The following is a 26,653-nucleotide window of genomic DNA, read 5'->3' as shown; positions in this document are numbered from 1 at the left end:
TTTGGACTGTTTGAGGAAACCAGAGCACCTGGAGGAAACCCATGGCAACACAGGGTAAACATGCAGTAGCTGCACAGACTGAGCCTAATTCAAACACATGGCCAAACCCAGAGCACAGGTAGCTATGAGGCCCCAGAGCTACCTGCTGTGCCACTGTACTACCCCTTTAATAGGTCATTATATGATACCTTGAAATAAAACAAACAAGAAACACCCCAAATGTTTTTGAAGAGAAAAATAACTTTTTTAAGTACAAGGAATTTTTGGCCTTCATATGTTATATTCAGACATATAGTACTGAAAACTTGTGCAGGCAATCATTCATAATCTTATTCAAAATCAGTCAAGCAATCTGTAAGCTGCCTTGTCACTTAATATTGAGTAAAATGTGAGGCTGATGCATTGAAACAGGAAAACCATAGACTTTCTTTCCATGTCCCGAAAACAGAGATCGAAAGTTGTGAAAGGGATTTTAAAATCAAAATTTCATTTGGGAGATTTGAACACTGCTTTTTTGTGATTTATTTATTTATTTATTTTCATGTGTCTTCATTTATTTCAGTACCAGTTTTTTTTCTGACATTGTGTAAGACCTTGTGAGTTAGAGAAAATATTGGAAAACATGACTGACTTTTAAGAATCAGTGTTTAAATACAACCCCATACTGTTTATCTTCGACATGATTACTTCCCCCTCACACACCCACGTGCCCATATACTGTGCTTGCCCTCTTTTTTGTTCTTTCTTGTGTGTTGGAACAGAGCTACAAGAAGTACACAAAAGACAGGGGTGTAGAAGAAAGAGCTGGAATCCAGCCCTCAACTGAAAATGTTCTTTGAGTTTTTCCTTCCCGTTTTTTTTTTCTTGATTTACAAAATCGGTGTATTCAGCTTAAGTAAACAGGAAGGAAGCCGTGAGTGTGTGAGCTGAAAGTCAGTTTTGGATCTTTGTTTTGTTCCTCTCACTTTGCAGAGAAGCCGTTGCCACAAGGTGGCCCTGGAGGCTTCATCGGCATCTTGGGGATCATAGTAGCTGGTGGACTCATCATTGGAGTGGCCGTCACTGTGTTTGTGGTCTACAGACGGCAGCAGAAGACTCGCACGGAGACCGACAACGACCTGTAAGTTTCACCTCATGCAGGGACATTCGTGTCCTAGGGATCAAGTTTTCAGTGGTTAAAGTCAACAGACATGGTCAACTCCTAACACCATATCTACATGAAGTAACAGCCCTCTAGGAGCAATTATTCATTCAGCTGACACTTGAACTTTAAGCTACTTTACACTAATTTATCTGCTTTTGTTAGAGTAATTTCAGGATAAGTCCCTTACTCAAGGGCATTACAGTAGGGGGTAGGGTTTGAACCTGTAATCTCTGCAGTCCAACATAGCAGTAGTAACCATTATGCTACCTGGGGGTTGGGGGGGGTTCCAAAGTGCATACAGTCATTCACAATACAGCGGTCACCTTATTTAAATGAAGGCAAACTGCAAAGGGAATTTAAATCATTTGCATCTTTTAGAAAGCCATTCCCACTGATTATTTACCTGGCTTGAATATGAAATATAAAATTCTTATGATGGGAGGAAACTTGATTGTGACCAAGGATTGATGTGTATGTTTTCCATATAGATCAGCTACTTTTGAACTGGGAACAGTATATAAATCACATCGTGCCAACTACTAAGCGTCTTGAACTAAAATAAACAAAATCTGCAGTCATTTTATTCACTGTATTTAAACAATATTAAATTTTTTAAATAGTAAATACTTAGAACAGCAATACATACACACACATTTTCAGAACCGTGTGTCCCATACGGGGAACCGGAGCCAACCCGGTAACACAGGGTATAAGGCCGGAGGGGGAGGGCACACACCCAGGACGGGACGCTAGTCCGTCGCAAGGCACCCCAAGCGGGACTCGAACCCCAGACCCACCAGAGAGCAGGACTGTGGTCCAACCCACTGCGCCACCGCACCCCCCTCCGGCAATACATACACTAAGTAAAATTATAAAAAGGAAATAAATGTGTTTAATTAAGAAAATAATAGGTTTATGAAAGGGTAAATAGAAAAATTAATACTCTTCATCAAGCCACTGTTTCAAAGGTGATGTGAAATTTATTTAAAGCCATATCCACCTATAATGGTTATTAAGTCATGTTTTATTTATCTGTATACTATATATTATATAATTTTTCCATTAATTTTTATTTATTTTTCATATAATCAGTGAACAATGAATGTACCGTATTATATATATTCATTATTTTATTATAGCACTCACTTGGAAAAAAAGTTTACACTTTCTTTTTTATTTATACTCTGTCCCCTGTCTAAGTATTAAACACTTCAGGATGTTCTTTTCCAAGATACATGTGGTATGGCTTTCGTTGGAATTGTTTAAACTTCATGTGTGAAGACATCATTATCCATGTGCAGCATAGCTCTTTCGAGTGAATTCAAAGGAAAAGAGAATTTAACTATTACTTCAGACAAAGATGCAGTAACAGGTAGGCAGCTTCTGCAATGCTAATGAGGAAAACAAAATTACCAGAATCTTGGATTTAAATGCAAATGCAATTTCTCAAAGTATAATTTTTAATAGTAATACCCCTTTTTGTTAAGGCATGAGTCTATTGCAGCGAGCTTTGCGTAGGACTCTGGAGAGCTCCTGAAGGAGAGGTCAGCACAGACACGCATCAAAAAAAGATTAATTTCAGAAGCACTTCTGAAGCCCTCACACAGTAACTCAAAAATATACTTTTATATCTTAATGCATATTAAACAATATATTGTACTATGTTACACATTTTGACCCAAGGTCTCCTGTAAAAATAAAGCAAAGTATGCTCAACTGTGACAAAATCCAGCCCAAAGCTGGAAAGTAGAGGACAGACATTTTCTTATTGTACAAAATTGTGCATTTTTCATTGCAGATCGCTGAAGTCAAACCCAAGTGTGGATCTAAAGGACAATTGGATGTGTTTGAATATTGTTGTGTACAGATGGTTGACTTTTTTTAATGACCGCTGATATTTTTTGCTCAAGCAACACTAATTACAATGCGTTTATAATGTATATGTGGATATCAACCAGTGCTGTGGAGTCAGAGGAGTATTGGAGTCGGAAGCAATTATTCGGTAACTGGAGTTGGAGTCAGTAAAAATGTACAGACTCTGAAAAAAATGTACTGTATATGCTAGTGTATAAGTCAATCTGGCATGTAAGTCAACCCCCAAAAATTAGAGGTGTAGTGTAGGTTTAGGCCTATATTCGCCGGGTAAATCAACCCCCAAAATAATGCACAACTTTTGGGCAGTCCTATGGAGTCGGAATCAGAGTCGTGGAGTCGAGTCAGAAGCGATTATTGAGTTACTGGAGTCGGAGTCGAAGGTTTTGTGTACTGACTCCACAGCCCTGATATCAACTTTTGCCATTATTGACTGAATACTAACTTAAGCCCCAGTAGTTCTTTTACAGTATCCCTTATGTACATTAATTCACGATGAAGCATGTACATCATATTTGTCATGTCCTCTTGCAATCTCACACTGTGTAGCACTGAAACACTGTTACTCTATAAAATCACAGATCCCCCAAAAGGAAGGAGACACAGCACCCACACAAAAATCACTGCACTGCTCTTAAAACTTGTCTCCATATTGATTTTATGACTAATGAAAGCCCGCCCATGGACTCAACTTAGAAATAATCACAGAATTAGTCAACTGTTACAGATACCTCCTTCTGTACGATATCTATGTGTACATTTAAACATGAGTATAGTTTGTTTGAACTTCTAAACATGAAGGTTTCTCTTTTTTTACTTTACAGTCTATGAGTGTTACTTTTTTCCGTATGTGTGGAGTGTACAGTTTTTGGGATCGACTACTAGCAGTTACTAGTAATGAATGGAATAATAATTGTTGTTTTCATTGTTATTGTCATCATCATCAGTGTCACTGGAGTAAGCACCCAGAAGCCTAGTTAAGCCAGGGATATACCGTGCAACATTAAACATATTAACTGTGACAAACCATGCAAACTGTGTGACCAAATCTTTGTAGTGTATGACAGTTCCAGTTGCGTGCGCGCAATCCACAGTGCTGTGATTTTCCCCGGTTACTGAAGCCTCAGTGCTATACCTGTGCATATTATTCTGTGCTGAAACAAAGGCATGTAGGTGCTGGATGGAGTGATTCATCGAGCGATTGGGTAGCTGGATAAATTGATAGTTGGTTGGCTGGACTGATTAACTGAGTAGTTGAATGGAATCATTGATGGTTGGTTGGTTGGACTGATGGATTGAGAAGTGAAGAGCGTGCAAAGTAGTCTTACAGTGTTGTACGATAATGTGCTTCTGAAAGCTACCTGAAAGTCATTTGACTATGAGCAGATCTCATATGCGTAACTCAATATTTAGGAATTTAATATTTGAACCTTGGGTTGGTATATTATTTACCCCATTGATAATTTTCGGTGCTCACACAGGAGTCGTCTTTCAAAAGACAAGGCATAAAGCTCAAGGTAATTTTAGACAGAACAGTGAGGACACTAGAGCACATAATGTCCCATCTGAAATAATACAATGCCTACTTTGGATTTGATCAGTATAACTTTTCAGCAATCATGCTCAGCAATAGTGTGTGATAATGCTTCTAATTTTACACATGGTTCATTCTGGAGGATAAAACCTTCTGGGAAGCTTGATGAAGTACTGACACAAAATTCTGTCTCTAATGATAACATATTGAGTGAGTCTCCAGTGGTGTGTTCAGCCAAGAACAAACTAATGTGTTTATTGTGGAGCAGCTGGCTGGAGGTCCACCTAGGACCCTGAACGTCAAGACAGCAATATTTTCGCTGTGCAAAAATGCTATGGTTACATTACATTAAGACATATTTACCTTCGGTAAATGCTGGACTGGTAAGTATGTAAACAGCTGCGTGGGTTAGTTTGTCCTTATGACCTCAAATGCTTTTTTTTAGCCAGTCCACGTCCTGCTCACGTGTGTTCCCAGGTGAATGCATACAAAGCAGCCGAGATACTACATCAATAAAAAGCTGTACAACGGTGAAGATCCTGGGATGTACATTATTGTGATCAAACTTTAAAATAGATAGACAGATAGACAGACACTAATAAATTAAATATTTTGCCTGTCTCACTGAGGGCAATACAGTACTGTACAATACTGTATGTAGGAATGTGGCAGCATTTTGGGAATATCGTGGGCCTGTCGTTCATGGAACACAAATCTTTGTGAAAAAAGAATAGTTGAAATGCACAGCTGTTTATAAACAAAGGCTGAAACCTGAAGAAACTCACGCAGACATGTTATGTTACAAGGATTTTTGGTATTTTTTCTACTGTAAATATGGTCACTGCCAGTTTTGGTATTTTTAGTTTAAGACACAGTCTCTGCCACTTCATGCTTTGAAAAGGCCCCGTATGATTGTCATACCTACACCACCAACTGCAACACAAGCTATTTCTAATAACCAGTTTTCCAGATACTGATATATGTAACATTCATTTAATAAGGAAATGAATAAGAAGAGGATTAATGGTAAAGCGTAAATTCGGAAATAATAAAAGTTTTTGTTTGGATATGAAGCTGATACCCAAGAAAGAAAAACTGAGGGTATTAGTACCATCCAGAGAAATTAAAAGTACCACATCGCTGAATGAAAATCACAACTCAGTTTGAAATATTGCTTTGATTCTGAGCACCAGCCGATGCCACTGTGCCATTATCCTAATCTTAACTGATTTCCCTCAAACAGTGTACTGTAGAGCTGAATGTGGACCATATTTTTTAGAGATGCATGGATAATGTTGTGTGTTTATCTAAAAAGACTGTCGGCATAAACAGAACACATTTTGATCAGCCATATCTACAAATCCAAACTATGAGCGAGATAGTGGCTGCTCCGGAGTGCAACAGAAACTGAATGCACAAAACCAGCTTATAAACGGAAGGAAGTCTGTGTCTCCATTTACATACATGATGTAACTAAACATAACTTTTTGTGTAAACGCATAGTGTCCCTCCAGAAAGTGTTCATCTTCAGTGGTTGCTCCTACTGTGTTACTGAAGGGTCTGTGTGAATTTGCAACTCTTTAGTAAATGGTTTCTTTCCCTATGTTACTGTAACCTAGTTCTGATAAATAAATAAATGGAAAATAATCATGATGTTTTTTCATATAAAATTATCTTGAACAAACTAATATATTTATATTTTTCATAATTTTATTAAGCATACAACCTGGAAATTGGCGATATTACTCTGATTGTTTTAATGTGTTTTAATGTGTCTAGATGTATATCATTTTTTAGGAGATCGCTTGGAATCCACCTGATTTCAGTTCCATGAGTAGAGAACAATAAAGACTGACTTAGTGAAATCTTACAAATAAACCTGGATAAGTTATACTTTTACAGTATACATAAAATTACTCTAAGAGCACTTTGAGAAATGAATTATGACCAAGTATTTTTTTACCCTTTATTTTATTAAAACACATTACACTGGTGGCGGGGCACGGTGGTGCAGTGGGTTGGTCCTCATCCTGCTCTCCGGTAGGTCTGGGGTTCAAGTCCTGTTTGGGGTGCCTTGTGGCGGACTGGCGTCCTATCCTGGGTGTGTCCCCTCCCCCTCCAGCCCTACGCCCTGTGTTGCCGGCATAGGCTCCGGCTCCCTGCAACCCCGTATGGGACAAGCAGTTCAGATGATGTACATTACAGTGGTCATACATACTGTATGTAACAAAAAACAAATTTTAGATATTTAATCACTTCTGAAGAACAGAAATCAATAATAAACTTTATGGTTCTCTTTGTGAGCATTAGATTATTTTACTCTTCCATCTTAATATTACTAAAAGTCAAAGACACTGTCATATGAAATGAAAAACCCTGATCCCAACCTAAAGGATGTATCATTTAATTTCCCACCTAAGCTTGCTCATTATTATTTAGCAATTAGACTTATTTTATCATTTTTATTCTCAGCTTAATTTCATTTAATTCAGCTATGAGTCAAAAGGGACAAAAAAGCGACATTGAAGGTGAGGGTCTTCAGAGAAGTTGCTTAACTGTAGCTCAACCTCACATGATTTGAATTTTTTCCTCCACTTTCATTACCTTTTTTTTTTTTAAACTAACATCTCTCTTCACCTGGATCTAGCTCTCTACTAAGGAGCAGTATAAATTGCATAAAATACCAAGTAGTTTGTACTCCCTTTTTTGCATTTTGCATATGAGTGTAAGCCTTGTGTGAATTGAACTATGATTCATTCTATTTATGTGTCTGGGTTTGTATTGCATTTTTTATTATACTGCAGGTTGAATAATAATGACATGTTACTGGTGTTCTGGTAAAAGGACATCAGTAGTGTTAGGGTGTACTCATTTTTCTTTGTTGTATACTCTACAGTCTACCATTTATTTTTAATAATTTTTTACATACAGTTTACTATAGTAACCACTGTATGGTGTATAGGGGGTGCGGTGGCGCAGCGCGTTTGGCCTATGCCTGCTCTCTGGCAGGTCTGGGGTTTGAGTCCCGCTTCGGGTGCCTTGTGATGGACTGTCGTCCTGTCCTGGGTGTGTTCCATCCTCCTCTAGCCTTATGCTGCCGGGTTAGGCTCCGGCTCGCCACAACCCTGCTCAGGACAAGCGGTTTCAGTCAATGTGTGTGTGTATATATGGTGTTCATTGAATTCTTTTATTTTCACTCTCTTATCTTACTTGGTACTTTCCCTTGTCTTTGTCTTCCATTGAAATGTCTGGATGAGGAAACTTCTATGTTTAGCTGACACTTGGATGGGCTGTTTAATGGAAACTGGGCGTATATAAGCATGGTGGAAAGATTGCCCGGCTATGGCAAGGTAACATCAAGGGGCTTCTCTTCAGAACTGTAATAAACCACATTTTAAGCTTTGTTGTGCCTTATTATTGACACTCCAAAGAACCAGAAATAGCCTAGAAAAGATCAATTCCAACAGTGGTTTGCAATTTTTCACTTATGCATTATTGTCTAAATTAACCAAGAGAAGCAAAGTTTGGTTTGGCAGGGAATTGCACAGATTTGCAGCTATACTGTACAAATATATTAAATATAACTCCTGTGCTCTGTCTAGGCAAACTGGTTAGCGATTCTGATTTTTCAAAAGAATTTTTTTCTGAACCTGTGTGTGCAGCTCTTTCATATCTGCTGGGAAACAGGAGGCAGCCAGAATGCGCTCTTCCAGTTCATGTTCCTGCCAGTCCGCTTTCTCTTCCGCTCAAACTACGTGGCACCATGAATGAAAATTAAGCACTATTTGGAAGAGCAATGCATGTCCCCTCTGGCAACCACTAACTGAGAGATCAGTGGAATTGCTTGTGCAGTGTCTAAAGTCACTAACACACTCTGATGGTTTTCAAGTAAAGTAAAGACCTCTCTCAGTGAAAGGTCTGAAGTTATTCTGCCACTCGAAAAGATTGTAAATTATACAAAAAAAAAAAAAACTGAAATGTAATTTTTTTTGTTTTAATTATAAGATGAGATTTAAAAAAATTCAAGGTGATACAAATAGATTTTATTAATACAGATTTTATTGATGTTTTTGAGATTTCCAAGAGCCGATATTTTTTTTCTGGACTCTTCTTCCACCTTCTCACGTAGCATAATTTTCCCAGGAGGTCTGACTACTTTCCCAGTAGTTTCTGTGAAAACAAAATCAAAAAGGAGCTGAAATTCCATGGTAAACATGACTTTCATTATAAATGAAGGTCTGCTGAATATTTGTGGACAGGTTCTTGAGTAAAAGAGGAGAGCATAATTAATTAATTTTCTGGAAAGCTAGTTTTTCTTTTTTTGTGGTACGCAGTTTTAATCGATTTCTCCGTGAGATTTTGGCAATTTTCAGCGCCAAGTGACTCACTGAGAAATAGACGTTTAAAAAATACAACAAAGCTGTTAAGATGTTCAGATGTGTAATTCATGAGCAAAGATATTCTTGCAAATTGTTCACCAGGGTGTTGCAGTGGTGGAGCTTTGAATGCTATTCTTTATATGTGTCTCAGTGCCTGGGGACGTGGTCCTCCGGCACGTTTGTGTTTCACACATTAGAAGCCCTTGTCAGCCACAGTGTCATCCGAATCTGACAGCCCAGAGATGCTCCGCAAAAGATTCTTCCACTTGCAGAAACGGAAGGGAGCAATGCCTAAATGAAAACAGGAGAAGAACGATACAAAAAACAAACACTCCTTTTTCCAGACAAAAGATGAGCAGAACAGTAGGGAAAGAAAAAGAAAAAATGTGAAAGGAAGCATGCATGAAGGTGAAATGGTGCAGCAGAGGACTGCAGTGGAGGTCCCTTAGATGCAATCCAGCGACTTACTGATGGTTGCTATGGCAAGGCGAGGGGGTAAATGAGAGCAGCACACCCTCTGTGGGTAATTATTTGGGCTCATTGACATGAGCAGAAATGATTTCACCTGCTGCTCATCATCTTCCCCTCAGGAACTGATCAAGGGTAACACTGACAAAGCCGGGGCAGCGCACCTGGTTGTACACCCGCACGTTTTTAATGGGCTTTGTTTTCCTATATACGCGATACCCAACAAGATAATAACCTTACATTGTATTTACATGTAAATTGAACTTGCCGATTTGGAAAAAAAACAAAGGGATGTCTTCATCTTACATGTTCTTCAGTGTGTGTGACACATTGCTATCTGCACTATGGTCTGCGGCGCCAGGTCGTGGTAGTAAGGCCACACCTCGGATTGAACTCTGGTGCAAAGCAAGAAACTAAGAAATTCAGAGCCAAAATGTTCTGAGCACAAAGGGTTAAGAGGAGCACATATGCAAGAACAACCTGCATTGTGACACTGTGGACACAACTCAGCCTTGCGGAAAGGTCATGTTGTCAGGGCTGGTTTTATAATTAGGAGAACCTGGGCAATCACCTAGGGTCGCCGAAATTTGCTACTGAAATTGAAAAATAAATGGTAACCTTGGAAAATTAATAAAAAAACCTTGCTGAATAATAGAAAGTTTTATTTGAAAATTGAAGAGCTGCCACCTTACATACTAGTATGAGGCATATCCACTCGGTGTCTTTGAAATGTTGTAGCTTTGTAGGTGACATTTTCGATTAAAGTCGGTTTACGCAGTTAATAGCATATAACAGTTTTTTCCCTTAACAAGTATTAATCTTTAAAAAGTTGAATTTTCAATCTATTTTCAGTCATTAAAGTATACATTTGTATTCTATTCCTATACAATGGTCATACATTTCATAAATAATTACAAAAAAATACGTATTTATAAATTAAAATTGTATTTTTTCTTTTTTGTAATCTCTGTATATATATATCTAAAATAAAGACCCTTTTTTTGCCATATTCAGAGATAGCGGTGTAAGGGGTGCTACACTGAGTCTTGCCTAGAGGTGCCAAAACCCTACTGCCAGCCCTGCATGTTTTGCAATGCTGAGATCATCGAGGGGGAGGCACCAGGGAGGGATATGTGGAGTGCGTATCATTCCTTCACCTGTAACTAACTTGGCAGTTAATTTTTTGCAAATAAAAGTATATTTGAATTCTTTCATATGGTGAAGTACAAATGGAATTTTCTAGAAATATATTCATTGTTATTGCTATGCCGCTCGGAGGCATTTGAATCAAAGTAATGATCTGTAAATTTTAAAAACGAATACATGCAATTTGTATCCACGTATACAATACTGAGTCATACGAGATCACCATCTGTAAAATTTTAATGATCTATTCGTAATATACGTATGAATAATATGAAAATTAAGGGAGACAAAAAGACGTGCATTGAAGGCACTTTCACTTTTGTAACCTGTGTTGTACTTGCAAAAGTAGCTACACAACCAGTGTGATTTTATTGAGCAGAATTGTGTGATGTAATCCCTGTGCAGCCTTAAGTACACAGTGGAGAAGGTGTGAGCTTCGTCTGTTGATCAAATGGAGCTTTCATGTCTTTGAAGTTTTTGTTTGGTGCCCTAACCAACATCTCCGTTACCCGCGGCTCAGATGACTTATGTTTGCCAATAATAAAACTGTTTGCTTGTCATTCTTCAAACCCTTCAAATCTGCTCAGAGAATGAATGACCTCACTTTTAGCCTTAAAAAAAATTACGTTCTTGTACACCTGTGTTGCTTGTGACATTACTGCCCCTGTATTCATATGAAATTTATTTTCCTTTTTTTTTCATTTTACACATAAATATGATCTGCTGTTTAAGCGGAAACACTGTTTGAACACTGACCTTTGTGCCTGATGCCTAATGAGTTGGATTTTGCAAATGGTTAAATATTTCAGTGATCTATCACTACTGTTCTATTGTTTGTTTAACTGATGCCTTTGTCTGAGGAAACTTGAAATGCAAGTTTAATACAAAGGTAAAAAATAAGAATTTTTCAAAAGTGACTAGTAGTCATTGATCTTCTGCGGAACTGACAGAAAAAAATACATATACAAAATAATAAATTATTAAATTTCTTGTCCCCTTCTATTAACATTATTCCCATTCAATGGAACTCTACTGTTAAATGCTGACTTTCTTTAACCCACTGAAGTGCCAAAAGAGTAAAATATGGATCAAACCATTTGCCTTACTATTAATGCCAGGATCATTATACACACACACACACACGGATACTGATGGGACATAGGTAGAGGTGCTCAGTGTGTCTGTCACTAACAGGCTGTATGCTGTAGACGCCCAGGAGGACATTTCAGGCCAACAGTTTGAGTGCTGTGAGTGACACCTCTAACTATACAGCTCTGCAGGAGCAGCCTGGCAACGGTCTTCGTAACCCCGACTCTGTTTTCTTCGCCCGACCATTACACCCTCGTCCGATTATGAGCGTTTCCTTCATATCTAACCGCCATTTAAAGGGCACCGGCGACAAATTGGCCTAAATCCGAGCTGTTAGCCCGGCAGCTATTATAATTCAAAAATTATGAAAGCGATGTGCGGCTGATTCTTGTTGTCTCTTGCATAGGGAAGTGTGATCATTATAAACCGCTCGAAGCCATGGCTGTGCACTGACTGTGCGTGATGTGGCTCCGTTCCCAACAGGACCGATCTCCCTCCAGCTCACAAGCCAGCCCCTCCCCCACCCAAGAAGAAGAACACTGAATTCAAGTGCCACTTGACGTCTGAAGAAATCCAGGTAGGGTGGCTATTAATTCACTTCACTTGCACATTTATGCATATAAGGCAACAAAAACAATGAAAGAATCACAAAAATAAACTGTGTTCACTGCTTTTGTCTATATCCCTAAGCTTTTACTGCTTGTTGTATTATTACATTACACACAGAGTAATACCTGTGAGTAAATATGTGGACTACCTGAAACTGGTGTGTTTGCATTACACATAGTACTGTACTCCACTGCTTTACAATATTGCATGTGCTGATTGCTCCATAAGTACTGTATATTAACTATCTGCCGTCACAAACGAAAGCTTTGCATTAAATCTGTGAGTGAAATTTGTTTGCAAAGTGTGGCTATTTTTGTGACCACTTTCAAGGGGGTGACATTCAAGATTTTCACATTCACCTTCAGGGGGTTCCAGGGGATCATCAGGAAAAACTGAAATCACTGTAATCACTGTAGTATTTTAACCACAGGTATGCATTACTTAGAATTCAAATATATAGAATATGGTCTGAATTTATACAGTAAAAATTACCCAGCTGTATAAATGGGTAAATCAGTGTAAGTAGCTTAGTATTGTAAGTTGCGTTGGAGAAATGTGTGAAATGGATGAACAAATGTAAGATGAGAGAATGAACGAATCTTTGATAGTCAGAGTGATAATTTGCCCACTCATGTAAGGGGTGTTTGTCTGGGATGTGTGATGCATGAAATGAAATAGTGGGAACATTTTTAAGAGGGTAACTCAAAATATTTCTATGTCATTTTACGTCGAAAACTTTATCAAGATTGTTGCAGATACTTTTTGACTTACCCTCATACAAAAGTGCTGTTATAATGCATATTGTTGAAAAGCAATGATTCCAGTATCTGGTGACCCAGACCACACCTGAAATAATAACCTTTGCATGACTGCCACTGGAGGTGACAAGTTCAGTGGATGAAATGTCCCAAGCCGTGGCCTTTTCATGTGAAATTCAGCTTCATCTCCCATGTGGTTTTTCTTTACATCATTCATTGCCAACTAAGGAACATTAATTGCCTGAATAGTGGACACGTAGATCTTCATACTTCTGTTCCATGCTGTACTATCTGTAGCTTGAGGGAAAGCAGACTCTGACTTTTTTCCGAGCGATACCGAATGGGAGATTGTTGCTGCGAAGTACGCCGAGCAGAGCCAGGGGCCGATCTTTACACAGTAGCACGAGGCATACTTTGAATGGCTTTGTCATTATACAGTGAGTGACTTTCTGCTCTGACAAGAGGAGAAGACGCTCTTGAATCATGCATGGGTTTGCAGCTTTGGAGATCGAAAGGCTTCATGGAAAAAAAAAAAAAACTCTGGCAAAGGTCTGACTCTTTTCCGTTCCCATCCAGCTTTTCTTGTTGTCATGCAAGAATTCATGATTTGGCCTAGCAGTTAATGTTTGCCTGGCAGAAAACACGGTTTGTAAAGTTTATTGTGCTGATCGAAAGATAGAAGTAGAAGTTGCCAGAAGCACCCCCAACGAGGAGCCGGTAGATACAGGAACCGAGGTTGGAAGAAGCTTGTCCAATGATGAATAGTCCAACGTGGCATTTAAGACATAAAGGGTACAATGAGTGATTTTCCTACGTTTTGTGTTGTCCGTACATAAATCAAAATGGATATTCATGTGAAATTAGCACACAGCGTTTAACAACATGATTAATGAGTATCTGCCATTAACACATCAGTCAGTAGAGGGGCCTGTCCATATTGCACTTGATTTATTTATAAGTCACTGACTTCAGATATACTGGCTCTATCACTTGTTAAAAATGATTTAGAAACGTTTTTTACATGATACTCTCCACCGCTATGATACTATTCCAGAACTAGTAAACTAGTAGTAAAACTAGTAAAAACTATGCAAAAATAGCACCAGTTACTATTTGGAAACACCCCCAAAAAATCGAAAATATCAAACAAATAATTTCAAAAAGGTCTTCAAAATATTTTCAAAAATAATCTCAACTTGAAATGCTTTAAACTTAAAAAAAAAAAAAATTATTATTTTCATTATTTGCATTATTTCATCTCATGTTTCTAAATACTTGACAGTGTAATGTGCTACTGCTACTATGAATTCACCTAGTAAAATAGTAAATTCATTTTCATTGTGCTGGAAGGAGACATTATCCAAAATTGTAATTAAAAACTAATAGAGATCTGCTTGATTCAATGTTGAGCAAATTTTTAAATTGGACAAGGTGTGTAAAAAAAATCAACTGAAAATAAATTTAATTATCTTTCTGTGTAATAATGGTTCAACTTCCCAACACTAGATACAGCACATATATGAGAAAATGATATATGAGTTTTTTCTGTCCGCAATAAGCATAAAACATTCTTCAATGAATATCCTCCTAGCTCTCAGCTAAGGTATTTGAAAGTATTATCGTATATACAGTAGGTATGGGTTCTCATCAAAAAGCTTATAATTGCTCATTTTGCATTACCATTGACAATTTGTCATTTTTTTTATCATCGTGCAAGATCTTGTTTCCATATGATGCTCCACAGTGAAATTGTCAGTGTTAAATTAACCCTGAGAACACTTGTATTCTCCCTAATTGTTCAGAATTGACTCCCCAAAGATTTCTCTTCCAGAACTGATTTTAAGCTGTCAGTATTACTGCACATTATTATTATTATCATCAATTCTTAAAAATATAAATTATATTTACTGCTATTTTTTCCGGAATGTCAGGTAACTGGCATTTTGATTGTGTGCGTTACTTTCTAGTAATGTGTAAAGCTCAATGATCTCTAGGTGTGTGTGTTTGTTGTGTTACATTTTTTCTCAGTTACTGCATTCCTCAAGTAACCCTGTTCACTAGTGTTACAGGCGATAAGCCATGGGACCCCTAGCATCAAACTGCGAAACACAGCCAGGTTTTTGTGTTGCTCCAGCAATTTTGCCGTGTGTGTCTGTGTGTGTGTGCGCGTGTAAGAGAGCATGTGGCAGCCCAGTCATTTAATACATCTTGAAAGTAATCATGGAGCTTCATTGGGCCAAAGCCCCTCGTCTCAGGAGAGATCCATCAGCACTCGGTACATCATGTTGCTGTAATTAGCCCTGGAACTGCTCTGCTCTCCCCATTTGCTTCTGGGTTCGATGTAAAAGGCTGCAAACATCACTCTATGAATATTAAAAATATCTGCTGTTCTTGACAGCGTGAAAGACAATCCTGCTGTAAAGAGACAAAGGAGGAACTTCAATTATTGAAAGCATTCTTTTGTCCCTCTGACTAATTCCATGGTCATTTTCGAGCATGCTGCCGCTGTCAATGCTGTAACCCTTGACCATGACCACACTTCCGCCAGCCGCATGCAGGTAGACTGAAAAGGGAAGAAAACAAGAAATACTTGCCTTAATTCTAAAATGAACCCAAATATCCAGCCTCGTTATGGGCTCAAAATACAATATTAGGAGGAAATGTTCACCCCACCTGCTACCAGAGCGATTTGATGAATTTCTGAGAAAAACCTCCTAGAAACTAAAGTTTTGCATCTTTCGGTAGCTTAAAAATTTTATTGTATTGGATGCAGAATGCAGCATCTGCAGTAAACTGAATTAATTGGTTTTAACCTTTCCCTCTGTAGTTATTTGTGTCATTGTGCCCCTTATCTTCCAGTGGAAGGGTCTCTTTGACTTCTTTGGTCCTATCATATCATATTTGTATATATAATAGAGATGTTTTTTTTCTGACTGGAAAAATATCGGATGAAGAACGTGTAATGATAATTATCGAGAAATAATTGCTGATACGCGGATAGGTAGTGGAAAGCGAACGTTGAGTTTGGACCAAGGAAAGCAAACGTTCTTTTTTGTCGTTGACGTTTATCTGGTTTTCCACCTCTTTGCCCTCTGCTCTCGCAGTCTGTTTTATGTCACGTCTCTCTGTTTTCAGGCTCAAGATACCTCTATCTCTGTGTTTTTCCCCTTCAGTGCGGCCGACTGAATTTTCCATGTCATCGTTATGTTTCATCAGTTTTTTCCCCAGTTTCTTCCTAATTTCCAGTGTTGCCATAACATTTTTCATCCAACTTGGCTTTTCTGTCCTTCTCTCAACCTTATCATCTCTCATCCCCATTTCTTCAGCTGACCTGCTGTCTGTCCTCTCTCTCTTTCGTGCCTCGCTATGCGTCTGTCCTCACACTCCTCTTACCTCTCTTATCTCTAGAACTCTGGCCACAAGGACTATGATGTCCAGTATGCGGAGCTGGACACTTCGGCATTGGCCTCCTCGCCCTGCCCGCGAAGCTCCGTTCACACTGGCGGGGACCTTGTCGAGTACGCGACCATCCAGCCTAATTTACACTAGCGCATGCCATACGAGGCCTTTTCTGCTCAAAGTCTGGCCTCAAGGTACACACACTGGTGCACTTTCTCCATCTACCTGAAATACCCCCTCTGGTCATTGTTTCTCTTCTCTTCTTCAAGGGAGGGCAATTGCAGTCATTGAAGGCCTCAGGGCATCTTGCTTCTCTTTTAGGCTCAGCACTCTCTGATATCATCGATGCTATCGTTTGGGCATCGTTTGATTGGCAGTCTTTGCTTTTTGGGTTCAAACACACTGCCATTTAAAGAGTAACTGACACACCTGCAAGGCTGTTGCCATCAAAGACTAGAATTGCCAACCCTTGAGTTATATCCTTGCATATGTCACCGTGCAGTGATACACCTCCATATATATCCATGTTTCATATGATTCCGAGCTACTGTTCCTGCTCTGTATTAAATTATGCTTGACTTTTTTTTTGGCTCCACTACTACTGAAGACATTCAGTGTACGTGTATAATATATATAAATATTTTTTTTTTAAATGACTGTTTTAAATTGTTTATAATGTAGCTAGCAACATAATGAAAATGATTTTTATAACATTTCATTTTTCAACACTAACTATAAATGTGAATTAATTATGATTCCAGTCTTTAAAAAGTAATGTTGTGCTAATGTGATATAAAATTTCCGGATTTATATTGTCACTGAATCCATTGTATTACAGATGAGACAAAGGGTTGCTTGTTGAAAATATATACAAGTAATCGTTACTTGACTTAGTTTTTCGTTTAATTTGAAAATTAAGTAGCTCAAAATTTTCTAGAATTGCCTAAGGAAAGAAGTAATCATCTCAACCTAAATTACATGGAGAAATCTCTTTTTCTGTTCCCTCAATAAAGCATCGGCTGTAGTCTTGCCACTCCCAGCTTCCTCTCCTCACCCCAACTGTGACCACAACCACAACCACAGCCTTGTCCTCTCCTCTCCTCTCCTCTCCTGGCTGCGCATGGCACAAATGGCACTGAAGAGGGTGATGTTGTAGAACTGCTCTGGAGTAGGTCACATCTTCTGGAAGCTTCCATGGTATTGTTAATGCCAGGCTTAGAGAGTCCTTGTGCTGCAGGATGCATGAAAGTCTCTCGAATAGCTTTTTGGAAGACTCCACTATATGTTTTCTGCATGAATAACATCTTTCTTAATGGTGGGCTCTGGAAATGTTGCTGCTACAAGACTTGCCTCTTATTCATTTTTAGGTTGGGTCCAATAAAATTTATCTGTGTATTTCATAAGACTATGTACATAAGTACAATGCATTGTGTATAAAAATATATTGACATATGGATTTAAATATTTTCAGTGTTAATAGAAGTAGAAGGTAGCCAGTTTCTCACAGACATGGCACTGGAAGCAACTTGTCACACTTAAAAATCAGAACAAGAAACTTTATCTTCGAAAAACTTATGAAATGACCTAGACTTCTTTTTCATTTCTGGAAACATTTTTAATTTTTCATGTTGAGTGTTCTCAAGTGTGGAGCAAATGTTCTTGCTTTAGTTTATTTGGACCAATACAATACATATTTGAAGGAAACAAATAGCTTTTCCACACTCTTAAATTCAGATTATTGAAAATAACTGTATGTGTACATCTAATAATCTCTGCTAGCACTCAGCTGCATAGTTTATGATTATTAGACCTCCATACACTGTATCTAATGGGACATGGTGGGCAGTAAAGAATAAAACAGGTGTACATATGCAGTCCATTTAGTTTAATTAGATTGGTATTCCTAAATTACAATAATAATTTTCATTCAGAAAAATAAACTGGACATTATTTGTAACAAATAAATGAATGCATAAACAATACATTCTTCTTTGGCTGGATGTTCATGTAAGTAGCCGTTATTTAATTTACATATATAGTACATTAATGTGATGAAAAGGGGACTCACCTTAGCAGTTTTCAAATAATTTTTAAGAAATGCTGTGTGGAAAAACATGACAGCAACAAAACAGTTTAAACTGCAGTTATCAAAAAACAATATGTGTACATCATAGAGACTGATGAAATTGGATCGTAGAACAAGTATGTTTCCAGAAATAAAAATTTTATTACGATGTTTTGCACTTCCTAAGGAGAGTCCCTTTCCCATAGAATGAAAATGTGTAACAGGTTCAATGACAGCGTGATTATACCACAAATCCTGTGGCCTTCTTTTTAAAACCGTGTTTCAAGTGTTGTAGATCATTTAGTTTATGTACTTTTAAATTTTAAAGTATTTCAATGTAGGACGAACTTGATGTTTTTGCCAGCATGAAAGGTTGGTTTGAAAAAAATCTGCCATTGTGTACAACCTTTTTATACAGATTTTTACCACAACACACCCAGGGGTTTTCTGAAATTTTTCTGGGGTTTTTGCACTTGCAGTTGTTTTTTTTTTTTTTTTTTTTTTTTTCCCTGTCCTCCTTAAACACCAGCACAGAGATTTTTTCGAAGGAAATATTAACAAATCAATCTCCTTAAAACTACAGAAAATTAATTGATCAGGAGAATTAACTACACCGGAGAGCTAGAATGAAAAAATTTGCTGTAGTCCCTTCCTCGCACCTCGCAGAAGGTCACAAAAGGAGGAAATGCAGCAATATTTTCTTCCCAGAATGAGTTTCACTGTAACCTTGACCATCGAGGGCACAGTCATAGCCCTTACATCTCGTGTCCCTCTGTGGTCACATCCCTCATCGGAGAAAAGATTGTCACCTACTCGCACTGGGGAGGTGTCACGTATCTGGTACCTGAACCAGATCTGGTGCATGAGGTGTCAAACACCAGGGAGTGTGACAAATGGCATCTTCACCTACAGAGTGGCTCCAATCACATGGAACCTCTACGAGCTTTTTCGCCAAGCGAGTGACTAATAGGGAGAACGATATTACTGAAATCATGTGTGTAACTGTGGTCGTGTCCGAACGTTCTCCAGATGACCGCCTGTTCCTTCTCTGTTTTAAGACAGTGGTCATCAAATGTCGCTCTCGGCCGGCAGAAGGAACCTCTCTGACTTAAATGGGGGTTTTGAATGGAATAATTTAGCATGTCATTGTTATATTCACACAGCTGATCAGGAAGCCTGGGGCAGAAGCAGTGAGAAATCATGTCGATATGTTTAATCCGATGAGTTGCTTTAGAAAGTGATAGCCGTCATTATTGTTTTGGTTAATATTCAAGCTTTCTTGATTGATTTTGTAAATAAAGAATATTTTTCTGACATTTTAAAATGTCTCTGCTGTTCTTGAATAGAACAGAGGTCACACCTGTAGGGAATGTAGGAATATATTAAATTACAAAAACTGGCACATTTTATTGTATAAATTCAAATTTTTTGTCATATTTATTTATTTTATTTTCTAATTCACTCACAAACAGCTGCAAGAAAAATGATATTTCTGGTGTTTAAACTTTTTAAAATGTTGCTGTTTAAATTTTACAACACAGTTGAACTAATTACAAACACCAGTTGCGTTTTCACTTCATAGCTAGACTGGTGTTTCCAAGTTAACAGATTATATTATATTATTATGAAGAGCGCTTGATGAACTATGAACTTAAATAACAAACTCCAGCCAGACAAGAAAGGGGTTCTGTGGCTGTGGTAAATTTGATACATACATTGACCACCAAACACACCACGAATGTGCAGTATACTATTTGCATAGCAGGGAAGAAACTGAAAAACTGCATTGTCACACGTGACTTCAAGAGGTTCACATATTAATACCTGAATTACAGGATCAATATATTGCTTCGTTCTGATAACTTTGTGTGCAGTTTTTGGGGAAAAAAATTAAATGATAATTTAAATGTATTCTTTTATGTTAAGTAAAACATGTTTATTTAATTTGTATCTGTGATCATTGCTGCTGCAGCTGGAAGTCTTAACTGTTAGAAATTTCCTGAGATTCTGTTCAGCCAAAAAGTTTAATTGTGGACAACAATTAACAAGGTCTCTTGAGTTTTTTTCTCGGGATCTCTGTATTTGCCAGAGTTATTGCTTTTTGTAACTTGTGGAATCTTTTCTTGAACATGGAAACTGGAAAGTGACTAACCGATCTGATTTTCAAGTAAATCAGTTTTTTTTTTCTTTTCTCCTCTACCTGCGTAACATGTTCCCAAAGATAATGGCGCATAGAGCACCATATTACTTTTTGCTAGTTTAACTCAATTTCAAATAGTCATTTTCACAATCTGTTCATCTCTTTCTTCTCATATGGCCATGGGAATTCATAGAAAACTTGGATTTGGGTTCATACCGCAAATAATTATTAGAAACCTGTGAGACTCTGAAAATCCCTGAACCCACTGAATAAATATTAAGGTGTTATACTGTTCAGTTTTTTTTTGTCAACCAATAATATGTTTCACTTTTTGATGCCTTTCTTAATAAAAATGTTATGTACATATGTACATAACGAGCACATGGATGCATCCTAGAATAAATACTACTGAAGGTAGCAGAGAGATTTTCACTGATTCCAAATAACATTAATAAGTGAAATAAAGAACTTGTGTGGCTTTTTCGATTCCTCGTGTAATATGTTGCAGTATCTGTTTCACTTAACTTCACTATTTCAGTGATGTGCGTCGAGTTCCCATCAGTTCTGCCGTTCCGAGAAGAAAAGATTAACCTTTGCTTATCCGGGGTCAGCTCTCAGTTGTCCTAAAACACTTTAGTGGCTTAAATCATGTGTTTACTCCTAACCTCCTATACTTGTCAGATGGCTGCTTCCTGGAGACATTTAGATTATTTTTTTTTCTTTCCTTTGCTTATTGTCAGTTAAAGCTGTTCTGAGAATGGCTTAGAGGAAAAATAAGTAAATTGCTTCATTGCTTTGTCATTTGCTTCAAATTTACATATGAAACAGTAAAGCACAGATGACCACACAGCATCATGAAGTTATGATACTACACACACACACACAGAGAGAGTCAAAGTTACAACAGCACACAGGATAAGGTGCCGCTGGGGACGAGGGGTGCCTTTGGTAAACAAACAAACTATAGCTGTCAATAACTCTTTTGTTATATTCTTTGTGCACAGAGTAATACCTTTATTTTCTGTGCGAAATTGTAAATGTAGCCAATCAACATTTTACCGAATAGAAAATATTTTAGAGGAACTTTGATCTGAAAAGTGAGCTGTGCTTCCACATGCCACATGGAGAGTTGCCATACTGGAAATAAATGGATCATAATGAGTGATCACTGAAGTGTTGTTGCAACCGGCTGGGGCCAGATGTTATCCCACATCCATACTGCAGAGTTACAGCTGTCGCATAATCCCTGGGCTTCCGCTTACTTTTAAAGTGATACGAGTGAATGTTTCCCCTATCTTTATGGCATCTTTTTACAGGCAGTGACTTTCTACGTTTACTTCTGACAATTTAAAAACTGTAAAAAAGTAAAAATGTTGAGAAAAACTAATTTATTTATTTAATGTGATAAAAACCTTTGAGAACCAGTTCTCTTTTAAAATAACGACCAAGAGCAATGTACCTGATATCTGAAATAAAATGTACAATGTCCAATAAGATCAGAAAAATCAAACAATTTTTCATTTCATCAGACACTGGGTAGATAAGATTAAAAAAGATAAAATGACCATTATTATGGTGTTATGGGATGCCTGGATGCATTCTGCAGTAAAATTAAAAGTTTTGAAAGTGGAAAGGAGACTAACGCTATTGTCACCTGGCACTGAAAAGGTCAAAACAAAAAGTATACGTAGAAAAGTTAATTATTCACTGGGAATCTCTCATGTTAACTTTTGAAAGGGGCACTAAGAGCCCAGCTCTATTTTTGACCTCAACAGCTGATTTTTTTTTTTAATTTTCTTCAGCATCATAAATAATAAACTAATATGAGATGTGCACTTTTAGAACTTTTCAGTCCTTTTTTGGAGACTTTCTTTCTGTTGTAAATCCGCTTTACTTTTGTAATGTACTTAATTGTCCGGTAAGCTGTGGAAAAGCACTCAAGCACATTACTGGAACTGATCTTTTTTCAGTTTGAGGATCTTTGGAGTCTCAATTACGAGGCACAATAAAGCTTAAAAAACTGGTTTATTACAGTTCTTACCAGATGTTCTCCATCACAGATGCACGTTCCTACACATTTCTCCTCTGACTTTTCATACTCCTCAAAACTGTCTGATGGCAACAAAGACATCCGAAGGTCTCCTTCACATGGTCCCAGTTAAGAGGAATTTCCGAATAGCGGAGTTACTCTCAGAGATTTGTTTTTTTAAAGACAGATGATAGTATAGTGGTCAGAGCTGCTGCCTTGGGACCCGAAAGCTGCAGGTTTAAATCTTAATTTTAGCTGAAATACTCTTGAGAAACATACTTATCCTCAGTTGTTTCAGTAGAATTCCCCACCTGTATAAAAGAATAAATAATTGCAGATAGATTAACATTGTAAATATGCATTGTTATATATTATATATCTATACATAAGCGAAAGCATGTAAGTAATATATACAGGTGCTCCTCTTTTTATGATGGTTCGACTTACGATTTTTTTCAAAGTTACGATGATACGACAGAGATACACATTCGGTAGAGTCCATACTCCGGATTTTGAATTTCGATCTGTTCCCGCGCTTGCGATATGTGGTACGATATTCTCTCCCAATGCTGGGCGATGGCAGCGAGCCACAGCATCCACTCAAGCACGATTGCGGTCTTTGTAGCGATCACGCTAACGAGTGTGAACAATCGCAAGTGTAAACAAGCGATACTCTGTTGAAAGCGTCATTCTATTTTGTGTTTTCACATCCCATCATGTCTACTAAATGCCCATGTGTGTCTCCTGCTTAAATTTGCCCAGCTGTAGGCTATGGTAAGTGTTCTGAGCACGTTGAAGGTAGGCTGGGCTAGGCTATGATGTTCGATAGGTGCGGTACTGTCTTCTTTTCCGACTTCCGATTTTTCCACTTACGATGGGTTTATTGGAACGTAACCCAATTGTTAGTCAAGGAGCACCTGTATAATTCCTTAGACTCCACCCAGAAAAGCAATTATCACACACCCACTTAACCGTGCCCGTGGAACAACTTGGATGTTGCCGACAACAACATACGTTGAACATATGGCCATCGTTAGTCAAGGAGCATCTGTAATGAGGTAAAACAATGACAGATTAATATGATAAGGTGAATAATGTAGTAAAAAAATCATAATAATTAAAATGAAATCATAACACAGTGGTGTAAACAAAATGTAAAAAAATATATGTTGTAGTTCATATTGTTTACTTCTGAGTGATGCAGATAGAAGCTTTCATGTAGATACTAACTTTTTGTACCGTCATAGATATTATGGCTCTGTTGTTTTTTTCTGTTCTTCCCCTATTTTCCTTTTTTATTCTTGGTTTCGCAGAACCCTGGGAAGCATTATGAAGAGCTACCCAACACAGCTGACTATGTGAGCTATCGCCTTGCCTGCAACAAAGAGGATTGCATTGATCCCCACCCCCCTTCAGTGTACCCTCCACTGACGTATCTGCCACAGAACCCCTACACACACCTTCCCTCCAGCAATCCAGCATTCAGGTGCCCGGTTCCAGGTTCGATCGCTCCTTACACCTTCCCCAAAGAGCAATATGTCTAGGTAGCTGGCTCCACTTGGTAGAAACCTTAATTTGAAAAGTAATGAATAATAATAATGATAGTAATGGATAATTAATGTACAGCGTGGGGTTCTTACAATTTATGGACATATCTGTGCTGTATCGGCCCCGTGTGCGTGGTGTACAGCATGTTTCATCAAAATGATGCCCGGGCCCCTCATGATCCGTCCCAGAGTGAAGCTCTCCTTGGTATCTGTGCTCCAGGTACCCCGATAAAAAAAGCACCTTCGCCTTGTTTGTTCTTCTCCAACGTTGGTGTCTTTCTACATTTCAGTTATTTCAATGTGTATGTGTTTACAGTCAATGTCTGCTGGAGTTTTCCTGTTTTTTTTTAAATTATTATTTATATTCTATCTGCAGATAATAATATGCGGTGTTATCTGGATGTAAAACAATGACGTTTTCTTCTTTTTTTTTGAAAGTTCTTTAATTTCATCTAAATGTGTTTGGAGGCACTGAAAATTTCTGATAATTATTTCAACATAATATAGTCAAGATTTTGAGTGGAACCAGAATTTTAACCCACATGTACTATTCCCTGTGGGGGAAGAAAAAACCAGCTGCAGGGGGATAAAATTTTCTATGAAACTTGAATACAGAATGATTTTTTTTTTTTTTTTTTGTTTTTTTTTCTGGCCTTGCTGTCTCTGCAGCACTATAATGGGAAGGAACAAAAAAAAACGTGATTCACATCAGTTTCATTGCTGAGTTCTCTGGGATGAAACAGTGAAATATAGAGTGGCCACTACTTTCAACTCTCTTTTCTCTTATTCTTTCTCTTATTCTTTGTAGCGTTAATTGCTTGTCAATTATGTGATGTTAAAGCCGTATTTATTATCTCCAGCTGTTTGTTTATTTTTCTGCATCTATGTTTTAACTGTTCTTTTAAGCAGTGAAATTATTTTAAATTTAATATCCCCACAATGGCTGTTAAACATTTGTCCATGTTATTGTTTTTATTTTGTATGCATCCTGCATCTAGCTTGTTTGTCAGTTCTAATTCATGTCCTTCATAAATTATTTGCAGAAAAGAGACCTTTGGGAATATACTGATGCACAACGAATACAAATGTAAGCTAATTCCAAGGGGAAATATGAATGGCCACTACGCTCCCTGAATGTTTTGCCACATTTCTTATGAGGGCCTTAAAATGCTTGTTGTTGTCCAAAAAAATATATAATACAGTATATACATAAACCACCTCAGAATCATTCAGTCTTGTTATCAACACCTGATGTCTTCAACAGGGCTTGTGATAATTTTGTTAATGGAAAAAATGTATATGTGCAAGAATAATAACATTTGTTTATATAAATTAATTTGATCACAGAAAATGTATTTTGTCTACATATTTGTTTCCACTGTCTGGAAGTTCTGTATGCTCTGAATCTGTTGTTAATAAAACTTTGTTACCTGTACAATGTGTCTTATATAATATATTAATAAATTGACAAAATTTGACACTCAGTATATACAGTGTACCCAGTGTACATAATTTTTTTTTCTTGAAAAAGTCTTAAAACCTGGCAAAAACTTTTTGATTTTGATCACATAATACTGTATACTGGACTTTCATTCTGGTGTCACACCTTTATAAAGAATACTGCCAACTCAGTGTGTGCAACTGTAGAATTAATGAATACATATATAGAGTAGAATAAAAATATTTGTACATATCACTACTGATCTGCACACTGTTTTCTCCAGCTTCCTTAACAGTCACATTTTTTTCTGTAAATATGCGTTGGTTCGATACACAGTCATACAATGAGGCACACTCACAGAGAAATTCAAAAATTTTCTGAAATATTTATAATTTGCTTCCCGTCACATGAGTTAACCACACATTTTTTTTGAAACGGCACCTTATGAGCACTGGCCAGCGGGTTGCCCATTATAGCACTATGCCAAGTCAGCATGTTTTGTGCAACGATCTCCCCAATGCTTGGTGTTTTTCATAATCTCCCACCTACCACCTCTATCCCTATTAGAGGTCATGTCAGTTTGCAGAGCTTCTGAACAGTCTGTACTCCTGTGTCTCTGAGGAGGAGGACAGGGAGGATGAGAAGAACTGGACCACCTACGACAGGCACTGAATCTATCATGATGTTGATCGCTGAAATGACTCACCTAAAATGCTCAGCAAGGACCAAAATGAAGAGAAATGGCAACATGAAGGAGAATGAGAGCGCTCAATCTGTAGAAATAATCAGTGTTGGAACAGCCTGTGTTTCACTGCTTGCAAAGAATACATGCACAATGGAAGAGGGAACTGCAAAGATTCTGACCTATGAGTACACCCAAAACACCTCCATCGTACCAAGTGCATTTCCCTTCTCTTTCTGCAAAACATTCCAGCTTAGCCCAGTATCTACCTCTCAGACCCCAGTTTCCTCAGTTCACTCCTGAACTAGACCGTCTGCCCTCCATGTCAAGATTTGTGAATGGTTTTAGGTT

At 37.8% G+C, this 26,653-nt stretch overlaps 1 long non-coding RNA gene across 1 annotated transcript; it reads left to right on the top strand.

Annotated features, from left to right (window-relative positions):
* The first annotated feature begins 955 nt into the window (after positions 1–955).
* Positions 956–24,359, top strand: LOC108924823 (uncharacterized). The gene is made up of 3 exons (XR_001965342.2): positions 956–1,120; positions 12,116–12,209; positions 23,946–24,359. It is a non-coding gene; the product is annotated as an uncharacterized LOC108924823 (long non-coding RNA).
* Positions 24,360–26,653: the final 2,294 nt, after the last annotated feature.

Source organism: Scleropages formosus, chromosome 3 (genome assembly GCF_900964775.1).
Source record: "Scleropages formosus chromosome 3, fSclFor1.1, whole genome shotgun sequence".
NCBI lineage: Eukaryota > Metazoa > Chordata > Actinopteri > Osteoglossiformes > Osteoglossidae > Scleropages > Scleropages formosus.
The sequence above is the reverse complement of the archived record's forward strand: the minus strand, read 5'-3'. Positions and strand labels throughout refer to the sequence as shown.